Here is a 9,337-nt window from a genome sequence, read left to right as displayed (position 1 = left end):
AACGACAAAGCCGAGCGAAAAATACGAGCCATAAATAATATTATTCGCACCTTACTTACTCATTCTCATGTACCTCCAAAGTTTTGGCAACACACACTTTCCATGGCCACATATATCCTAAACATTTAACCTTTTTCTTGGCGATTCGATATGATGTTAGTTTTTGAATTTTATTTTGAGATGGTTCCAGTTGTATAGAAAAGAGTAATTTAAGAAATGTTATGTTATTACCAAACAAAAATTCAAAACACTACTCTCCTACACAACTTCTTTATCGCCGTACACCAACTTATCAACATCTACGGGTTTTTGGGTGTTTGTGTTATCCACTTATTTCTGCAACACAACGCAATAAACTTCAACCCCGCTCTCTTCCATGCGTCTTTCTTGGTTACCCATCAAACCACCGTGACTATAAATGCTATGATCTCTCTTCATATAAGATAATTATCTCTCGTCACGTAATATTTGACGAAACAAAGTTTCCTTTTTCCACTATACATACTCCACAAAATGACACATAAATTTTTGCAATCCCCTTTTAATCCTATATTTCTCTCGGATAAATTCTTCAGTCCACCTCTACTGTTGAGCCCACTTTGAGCCCACTTTGAGCCCACAAAATATACATAAACCACCCTTAGATAATTCTCACCAATCCATGCATGCAAATCCACCAAATGATACTACCCCTGCTACTACAACCCACGTGCCCAACACTACATACTCTACTTCCACAACCAATTTAAATACTCCAATGTCCCATCTGCAAAGCAACTCTAGTTTTTTGTAATAATATCAGCACTATTTATTTGTCTGGAAATCCTGTGCAACACCAAAGAACAAAACACATTGAACTCGACATTCACTTTGTCAGTAGAAGGTTGCTAAAGGACAAGTACGTGTACTACATGTTCCCACTCGCTATCAAATAGCGGATATATTCACCAAAGGACTACCAAGAGTACTCTTCACTGATTTTCGTTCCAGTTTCTGCATTCGTCCACCAATAGCTTCGACTGCGGGGGAGTAATAGACCGTATATGCATATAATTGAATAGGATATATTGTAACAAACTTTGAGAATAGTATTAGCAAGTCAATATTTGTAAATTAATATTTGTATCATCTCTAAAAATAGAGGATAGGATTACCGTGTACTCTTGGCTATATATTCCATCTATTGTTTTGAAATACAGACACACAAAATCATTCTCTATCAATACTTCAGGTCAGGGATAACATTGAGTGCAATGTTGTAGCCTAATAGAATCGAAGTCCTGACCTCTCGCTAAAAGAGGCAAGCCAACCAGCTGAGCTACAGTAATCGATAATCGATAGACTGATTCATTTCATTACCAATTCACCTATAAAAAAACTGATAAGCAAATGACAAAGAGAGCATATTACATGCATGCATAGCACTTTTGAGAATAAAAGAAAACAACTTCAATTCCTTTTCTCTTAGATGAAATTCTTATTTAGGAATGTAACACCCTGATTTTTTTTTTTTAACACAGCGGAAGTACTTATTATTACCAAATTTAACCTTGATTAACGTTTACAAACTATAGTTAATTAAATCATCTTAGTTAACATTATTACAATATTCCAAAACGTCGGTGTTACATAAAAACATTACAAAAATAGAAAACATCAGAGTCGATGCATATTCAAACATGTCTTCAACCCGTTCGCAACACCCGTCCTAACCAGCAGTACCTAAACCTGCAAGGGGTGAAAATGTGGGGGAATTAGCACAACTGCTAAGTGAATGGATACTATCTAACAGACCAAGTATAAGCAACTAAACATGAAAGGGGTCACAACTATGCTAACGTCCTTAACTAGCATACAACAACTGACAATATGAGGATCGGCGGCTTGTACGAGCACACGACTTAGTTGATCAAGCTACAGTCTACCGATAGTCCGCTTTACAGATTCCACTACATAACCGTCCAGATGCAACACATGCGTCCTTCTATGCTATACTGAACAATCAGAAACATCATGACCCGACCAGGCTACCATGGTCGACCTCACATCAACCCTACCTTGCCACCTCGGTGGGTTCCCAACCTTGCCACCTCGGTTGGTGTCCAACTAACAGTGCGCACATCAGATCACAGATAAACAGTCATGCAATCGTCCTAACTAGCATGGCAATATCTAACTACGCATGGTAATCATACTGAACATAAACATAATATAAAGAGTCTGAACAAGTAGCGTGTCAGCTGCTTAATACTCTATCCGGAGATAGACCCACTCACCGAATACCAGCAACTAGCTCAGATAATCTATCACTGAGCGGCTTCCTTATCCTTATCACCTGAACATAAGGCAAATCAAGTTAGTTTCTGTCTGTTAACACAAAACAACACAGTACAGAAATCAGTCACAAAAAGTTCCGCTAAAAGTCCACCTAACACTTGTGCATTTTCAGAATTTACATCTTGATTATCATAAGTCACGCGGAGAGCATAACGGCTAGGCATCAACACTTAGTAAAATATTCTGCCCTCAAAGACACTCGGTCGATTGACCGACACAGTCGGTCGACTGTGTCCACACACTCGATCGAGTGTCCACTCACACGGCCGACTGAGTAAAATAAATCATCTGGTCAGAAGTCAGACACACTCGGTCGAGTGTGTCACTCAACCGGTCGATCGTCTACACGGTCGGTCGAGTGTCAAGAGACACAAACCCACAAGATTTTGACACTAACAATATCAAAATCAACCATTTTGACCCAATTTTCACTTTTAACAAACTTGACACAAAAATTTCATTTTCTCAAAGATTAGAGCTTGATACACTATGATTCTTACCTCAAAAGACTCAGTAAATTGTAAGGAACAAGATGATACAAAAGATTTGAGCTCTAGAACACCAATTAGCAATCTAGGGTTTGATGGATGAGGAAGAAGTGAGTACGGGTTTGGTTTGGGAATTTTCTAGATAAGTGGAGAAATGAGAGGATAATGGCTGCACAACACACTTAATTTTGTTAAAACACAATACCCCATGACACACGAGTATTTACCAGTTATCTAAAATCTTTCGTACTTAATTTGATTGCCCTAACGGAGTCCAAATTAAATAAACGAACATGTTCTGTGACCCTTGTCACAAACTGGTCTTAACCAAATAATAAAATAACACTGAACAGTTAATTAAAATAAAAGCATAATTAACCACACAATTATACCTAATGGCAAAAAGGTCATCTTACATCTATGCCCGATCTGAGAATGTTACAAGGAAAAGTATAGATAATCATTTTATGAGCTTGGAAATTATAGATAATCATTTTCTTGATTACTTAATTTTACAAAGAAGATAGATCATATTATCTACTCAAAATGCAACCCTACATGCAGTCAAAATTTAAAAATCCAAGCTAGGTTTAGCCAAACTCATATATATGACTAACAATAATATCTAACCAATGAGTACCTTCAGCATATAAGCATGACGAGAACACGAAATTCATATATACCATCTAGGCAGGGCCGTCTAGCTAATTTTGGAGGCTCTGTTCGAAACTTAAAAAGGACCCCCTATAAATGTTAATTTTTTCAATACATATAATATATAATATTATGGTAGCGTAATCAATAGAATTAAAAAATTTCAAAACAATCGATGCAAAATGTTATTCTCAAATAGTTGTCAATACGTTATAGTTACATTGTTGGTTATACAAAACCGTAATCCTAACCTTATTTATAACGAAGTAATTGGTCAACTCTTTATAGTCAATACTCCCATTATATTGTTTTTAATACCTATAAACGTCAATTTATTAATTCTTTCTTGTTAGATGGTAGACCGCAAGTAAGATATTCCGTTACGCTTTACGAATAAATGAATTATTACATAGGTTTTTTAAAATTTGGGGCCCCTTAAAAATTTGGGACCATGTGCGGCTGCACACTTCGCACATGCACCGAAGACACCCATGCATCTAGGCTATATAACATTTCCAAAGCTATGCAATATTTATAAAACTCCGACTAAATTATACTACTATACCCGAAATAAGCCATGTTACCTAACACTTGCCGTTAAAAGCATATGTTCATTAGCTGCATGTTTCAGATGAACAGAATTGGTGTGTTACCAATGTAATTATTTACCTCCTGGACATCCTCGATTCCCTGTTTTCTGCGGTCAAGTGGTCAACTTGAGACAAAAGAAGGTTGATCAACGCCTGTGCTCTCATTACTTCAATCTTGAAAGTCTCTTTTTCGAGTGTGACATCCATGATTTTATTTTCTAGGTTACTAATTAATTTCTGTGCAGATGAGGAGTTGGTTGTTCCATGTTCTTCATTACATGTAACCAAATCCTCTAAATCTTCAACATTGCTAAAAGTTGGTTCTGCTTGTTTTGATCTTTTGCTTTTGATAGACACAGAGTCCTCCGGTTCATAGTTTAAATCCAGGTCTAATCTCTCCCTTTTGCACATAACAGTTTCACTACCCACCTGATCTCATTAACAAAACACAAAATATTTAAACTTTATGCTGAAAATAATTCCATTAGGTAAAACAGAATTGAAAACACACTCTGATATACATTTATATAGTGACGCTTAAAAATCAGACAAACTAACTGTTGCTAGTTAAATGCTAGAATTCGGCAAACCTAAATTATATATATAATTATTAGTGTTAGTTTAAATCATTAAAGATTGATAGAAGATCGTAATTAACTAATTCGGAGTACAGTTGTTAATATATGATGCTATATTAATTATTAACTAGTTGTGAGCCCTCGCTTCGCGCCGGGGCTCCGTTTTGAATGCGAGTTAAAAAAAAGTCTTGATCTATTTTGTAAAAAAAAAAATTTTCGACATAACATTGAAGGATTGTTCCTTTTGTGAAAGTTGCTTCTTTTAGCGTTCGGGTTTTATTTAAAAAAAAAGTTAGTAAAGTGGGGGTTCGATTTGTATTTTAATAAAAGTTACTGGGTTAAGTTTGTGAAATTTGAAAAAACTTTACGTATAAAGTGGGGGTTCGATTTGTATTTTAATAAAAGTTAGGGGGTTAAGTTTGTGAAAATTGAATATTAGTAATAAAAAAAAAAGTTAGTAAAGTGGGGGTTCGATTTGTATTTTAATAAAAGTTAGGGGGTTAAACTTGTGAAATTTGGGGGAAAATATACGTGTAAAGTGGGGGGCTCGATTTGTATTTTAATGAAAGTTATGGGGTTAAATTTGCGTAAACGGAAAAAATGAATAGTACTATTCATTTCCACTTTACCTTTTAGATATAGGCATATAATAAATGTTAGGGGGTTCGATTTGTATTTTAATAAAAGTTAGGAGGTTAAGTTTGTGAAAATTGAATATTAGTAATAAAAAAAAGTTAGTAAAGTGGGGGTTCGATTTGTATTTTAATAAAAGTTAAGGGGTTAAGCTTGTGAAATTTGAGGGAAAATATACGTGTAAAGTGGGGGGTTCGATTTGTATTTTAATGAAAGTTAGGGGGTTAAGTTTGCGTAAAGTGGAAAAATGAATAGTACTATTCATTTCCACTTTACCTTTTAGGTATAGGTATATAATTATTAACCCTACATACTAATTGGCACCAACAGTTTTGTCGCTTTGGCCCCCTTCCCCCCAAAAAATTGTCGAAAAACGACAACCGTGACAAAAAAAAAACGAAAACTACAAAACAACCCCCACACTATTTCAAGCTTTTTAAATTAAGCCCCCATATTAGGGGTATGAAATGAAACTTATTATTTTATTTAAACATCTTAATCAAACTTCACCCGTATTTTTAACGGGACATATCTTTCCGCTCGCCTCGCGTTAAATTTTTTCGCACCCACCGTTCAACTCAAAAAAATCTTGCGAACACAACGGGACTAACTAATTGGCACCAACAGTTTTGTCGCTTTAGCCCCCTTCCCCCCAAAAAATTGTCAAAAAACGACAACAGTGACAAAAAAAAAGCGAAAACTACAAAACAACCCCCACACTATTTCAAGCCTTTTAAATTAAGCCCCCATATTAGGGGTATAAAATGAAACTTATTATTTTATTTAAACATCTTAATCAAACTTCACCCGTATTTTTAACGGGACATATCTTTCCGCTCGCCTCGCGTTAAATTTTTTCGCACCCACCGTTCAATTCAAAAAAATCTTGCGAACACAACGGGACTAACTAATTGGCACCAACAGTTTTGTCGCTTTGGCCCCCTTCCCCCCAAAAAATTGTCAAAAAACGACAACAGTGACAAAAAAAAAGCGAAAACTACAAAACAACCCCCACACTATTTCAAGCTTTTTAAATTAAGCCCCCATATTAGGGGTATAAAATGAAACTTATTATTTTATTTAAACATCTTAATCAAACTTCACCCGTATTTTTAATGGGACATATCTTTCCGCTCGCCTCGCGTTAAATTTTTTCGCACCCACCGTTCAACTCAAAAAAATCTTGCGAACACAACGGGACTAACTATACGCGAAACGGACACTTCTAAAAAAAGCTAAATACTTCGGATATCAAAAATCACCCGTAGCAAAACGTTTTTACTTACGTAGATACATAAGACTCTGTTAACTATGAATACGTAACCCGAAAGGCCCCGCGGCATCGCGCGGGCCCATTTTACTAGTTTATGCTAATTCACTACGTACTATACATCTAGTGGCACACAATATGTGCCACATAAAAATACACCAAGAATGTTTGATTGTGTCACTGCAGAGTTTTAAAGCTACTGTGTCACTTTACCAAAACCAGAATAAATGAAATTGCTATTGCATAAACCTACATAGTTCCTTTTTTTTTTTTTTTTTTTTTTTTTTTTTTTTTAATTTTTTTATGCACGAACGTACTCTAATTAGGGGACATAATATCGCATATTTGGTCTTTTCATATACCAAAAATGTGGATGTGGATTAGCCAAATTAGCCAAATATATATACTAAACATCATTATCATTACTAATCACGAAGTAAATATATTGTAGTAATAATAATGTTTTGCTAATGTATGTCACGGTGGTGTACGTTAAAGGCAATTAATAACTTTAAAATTTTCTTAAATATCATTATTTACATTCAATACATGCATAAAAATGGTAACCTTTGGATTAGATTAATGAGTATTAAATGCAAATTCAAATATATAAGGAAATTTCGAGCTTATTAATTTGCCTTAACGTATACCATCGTAGCATACGTTAGCAAAACCCATAATAATATTCCTATATGATCTTTTCATATATGCTACTGACATGTATAAATGTGGTCTAAGATGGCAACTAGTGCATCGTGATCAGACCGGTTTGGCCCCCATCGCGCCCCCATAGCGCCTCTATGGGGCGCCATCGTTTTTTTTTCCGGCGTGATGATAGCATCACGGGTTGTGATGGTGGCGAGTATCGAATGAGAAGGGGACACGTGGAATGGTGTTGCAGGTTGCCGTTGAAGGAGGCGTTTTTTTTTTTTTTTTTTTTTTTTTGTATACTCCTACATCTCTATATATATACTACACTTCATCTCATAATTATATACACACTCTCATTAAATCATCCCAACTCTCTCTACAAATTTAACATTTCTCAAAATCCCAAAAAATGTCTCAACATCAAGATCTAAACGAGTCCGGTTCCGGTAACCTCTACAATTTCGGCTCGCCGAATTTCCCCTGTTCAAGCTCAAATTCCCCGCAAAATGTTCGGGGTACTCGACCAACTAGCAATATGTCTCAACAAAATCTTCTTAACGATTTCAATAATTCGAGCTTCTTTTCACAATTTCTAAATTCACAACAAATGCATCACAATTATCAACAACAATACCGCCGACCATTTAACCAATCATTTAACTAACCATTTCAACAACAAATTCCCTCACAATTTTCTCATTTCTCACAACCTGGTATGGTGCCATTCCAACTACCAAATACCCAACAATGGACACAAACACAACAAACCTTCACACCTCTAAATAACAAAGAAGTGGAAGAAATTCGTGGTGAGGAGCAACAACCAAATGTCCGGGTTCAACCAAGTCATAAACGAAAAGGAAAGAAACAAGCGAAAGAACCACAACACAAAAAATTGTGGACTTCTCCCGAAGAAATTTGGTTGGCTAAGTGTTGGATCGATTGCTCGGAAGATGGGGTTCACGGTAACTCGCAAAGAAACACGGCTTTTTGGGCTAGAGTACGAAATAAGTTTAATGATAACGATTCTGGGTATTTAAGAAATGACGACCAATTATGAAAGGACCCGTTCATATACATTATAAACGATTCACAATAGTTGATTACATCGCGAGGTATTTGACCTCTATATGATACATTTTACAAACATTGCATTCGTTTTTAAAAGACAAATTTTCTTTACAACAAAAATTGACGGTATGCACACCATTTCATAATACATCCAACTATAATTGACTTAATAATAATCTTGATGAACTCAATGACTTGAATGCAACGTCTTTCAAAATATGCCATGAATGACTCCAAGTAATATCCTTAAAATGAGTTAATGCACAGCGGAAGATTTCTTTAATACCTGAGAATAAACATGCTTTAAAGTGTCAACCAAAAGGTTGGTGAGTTCATAGGTTTATCATAACAATCATTTCAATATATTAATAGACCACAAGATTTCCGTTTATAAATATATGTACACTCGCAAGTGTATAAAATTATTCTATAAGTTGTAGGCACCCGGTAACAAGCATTAACGTTCATGTTTTACCCTCTGAAGTACACCAGATCAGGTGTGTTTAAAATAACCTCGAAGTACTAAAGCATCCCATAGTCAGGATGGGGTTTGTCAGGCCCAATAGATCTATCTTTAGGATTCGCGCCTATCGTACATAGACAAGTAGTTTAATGTTACCAAGCTAAGGGTATATTTCTGGTTTAAACCCACATAGAATTAGTTTTAGTACTTGTGCCTATTTCGTAAAACATTTATAAAAACAGCGCATGTATTCTCAGTCCCAAAAATATATATAAAAGGGAGCAAATGAAACTCACCATACTGTATTTCGTAGTAAAAATACATATAACGTCATTTAACAAGTGCAAGGTTGGCCTCGGATTCACGAACGTATCAATATTGAGATTCAATATTGCAGGAAAGTACGTAGACGCAACGGAGATGATAAACACTAGATTGACCTCACGAGCATACCCATGAACCATACCCATCACTTCCATAGCTATAACCCATAATTTCCTTAGCTTCGACTCATTCAAAAAACTATTTTGAAATCACTCGGACATCACTCCGTCGTAATATTTTATGTATACTAATAATATCTTGAAATAATACAGAGCAAA

This window comes from Rutidosis leptorrhynchoides, chromosome 2 (assembly GCF_046630445.1).
Source record: "Rutidosis leptorrhynchoides isolate AG116_Rl617_1_P2 chromosome 2, CSIRO_AGI_Rlap_v1, whole genome shotgun sequence".
In the NCBI taxonomy this organism is placed as follows: domain Eukaryota; kingdom Viridiplantae; phylum Streptophyta; class Magnoliopsida; order Asterales; family Asteraceae; genus Rutidosis; species Rutidosis leptorrhynchoides.
Note: the sequence above shows the minus strand (reverse complement) of the source record.